This window comes from Peromyscus eremicus, chromosome 4 (assembly GCF_949786415.1).
Source record: "Peromyscus eremicus chromosome 4, PerEre_H2_v1, whole genome shotgun sequence".
Taxonomy (NCBI): Eukaryota; Metazoa; Chordata; class Mammalia; order Rodentia; family Cricetidae; genus Peromyscus; species Peromyscus eremicus.
The window spans coordinates 147,359,027-147,361,572 of record NC_081419.1 but is presented as its reverse complement, the minus strand read 5'-3'; positions in this window follow the sequence as shown (position 1 = coordinate 147,361,572).

The window sequence follows — 2,546 nt, the reverse complement described above, 5'->3', positions numbered from 1 at the left end:
GTGGAGTAGGAGGATCAGAAGTTCAAGGCCATCCTTTGCTACATAAGGCCAGCCTGGGGATAGGGATCTCAACAACAGCAACACAAACATCTCAGAAGTCAACCAAGTTGGTGCAAAGCAAGACCCTGCGGGATGTCTTTGTTTTTCTCTTTTGAGAGACCTGGATGGGCCCTCAACTCCCTCACCCCCCAACTCAGCTGCAGACTGGAGACAGGATTACCAATATCCAACTTTAAATCCCTCGGCTCCTGCGGGCTCAAATCAAGCTCTGAGTGCTACTTCGAAGTCTTTTTCTTCAGAGGTGGGCAGGCTGTACCCAGAACAAGTTTCACATGAGAAAGAGTACCCCCTCCCGCTCCTTCTGCCTGTGACAGGCAGGGGGTCTTAAGACATTTTAATGCCTTTCATATTCCTCGCTCCAAATACATTATTTCAGTACAATAGTTTCTTTGCGGGAGAATTGCTTAAATGATTCAAAATGGATTTAAAAATATATTTTAAGTTTTAATTTTATGCACAGAACATTAATGAGCAGAGCGCCTGGGAGACTGTCTGTCAGTTTAACATATCTGCAGAATCCTTAGCGCAGGTGTTACTCCATCTAAATCCTTTTAGAGGGAAGAAACTAGCAATTACTTTTTTTCTTAGGGGATGTCAGAAATTATATTATTTTGAAATTATATTTTGATCCCAGAGTTCTATGCAAAATATTGTGAGGGACTGGGTATATCGACACTTGGACACTACACATGTTTTAAAGTCCCAAGAGGAAAGGCAGCCAGAGTCCTTCATTTGCTTCATGTCCCTCTCTCCCCAGAAACCTCTTGAGCTACTAACAGTGAAAGGAACAAAATTGGGAACTTAACCTCCACTGTGTGTGACCGCAGACCCCCAAAATGCAGTGGAGAGTTAGATACAAACACCAGCAAATGGGAGAAATTAAACACCCATCCCTTGTGTGGACAGATAAAAGTTCTAGAATAATTAAATAGTACAATACAGTAGACATATAGTCTTTCTCCCCAAAAGGAGTCACTGTGTGTGAATGTGTGTGAGAGTGTGAGTAAGTGAGTGAGTGTGAGTGTGTATGAGTGTGTATCTGTGAGTGTGAGTGTGCGTGTGCAAGTCTGCTCTACGTGTGTGCCTCCATGTGGAGGCCAGATGAAGATGCCACATTTCTTACTTCCTCAGTCTCTGCCCTGTTCCCTTACTGAACCAGCTCACTGGGTTTCTCTAGACCAGCTGGCCAACAAGTCTAGGAGATCATCACAACTGCCTTTTACATGAACTTGAGGGGCTGGGGTCCAAACTTGGGTCCTCCAGCTTGCTCAGCAAGTGTACTGAGCTGTCTCTCCAGTCCTGAGAAATGATCTTTTCCCCTGGTTTTATGAAAACCTACCTGAGATATTTTTACTTTGAGGATCTCACAGATGAACACTGTGTTTTGATCATATCTACCTCCAATCCCCCCAGATCCCTCTGGGGAGTTATTTCTGAAGCTGATGAACTTCTTGGGCATTCCTTCTTCTTTCCATGCTAGAGGGGTAATTTTAGTTTTGAGATACAGCACCAGGAAGCAGGAGGGGCCAGCTGACTTCTTTTGCGCCTATTATGTTCTTCTGAAAACCTGTTATTCACACTCTCCCCACCCTGTGGGGCCATTACTGACTTAGACCATTTATTATTATTATTATTATTATTATTATTATTATTACTATTATTTTAAACCCTTTATTTCAAAGGAAGGGTAAAGCCATTGCCATGTTGAGGTAACAGAGGCTGCCAGCTGGATGTGACTAGATTCCGGTCCCTGTACCGGCTTCTTGTATTCAGAGAGGGGCTTTTATACTTGCTTTCTTGCCAAAAGGCTGAGAAACCAAGTATAAATCTAGGGCTTCCTGAATACCAGGCAGGGGTTCCACCAAGGAACCAAGGAACTGCATCACCAGCTCTGGGGTGAGGCCTTTGATGGGCTAAGCCCCATGGAGACCAGTCTCTGCTGGAGATGGTGGAAAGGAACACTCTGCTCACGTACTCCTGGGATTTTCTTTCATTTTGTGGTGAATCCAGGGCTTTGTGCATGCTAGGCAAGCCTGCCACCACCGAGCCACATCCCCAGCCCCTTGTTAGCTTGCTTGTTTTTGAGGTTGTATTTAGGTATGTATGTGGTTCAGGCTGGCCTCCAAGTGAGTGCCACGATTATGGATGAGTGCATCACCCTTTGTATGACTTTTGGTGCACATCTCCTGAATCATCTTATGGCCACTCACCTCTGTCATCCAAAAGCTGTCAGTGTGCTGTCACTGTGGTGGAGAAGTCAACCTTCTGTCATCTTCTTGCTCGATGACCACACCCTCAGAGGAGCGCTCAGATCCAAGCAAGCATGCCTTCTCCTGCTGCTGAACTGCACAGATTCCCAGTTCTGATTTAATTATGTGGGCTTGTCAGTGAAGTGTTTGGTGATGGGTTGAAACATTTAGAGAAATTTGGTTTTGGCCAATGACAATTAAATACCCCTTCCTTCCTCCCTTCCTTCCTTCCTTCTT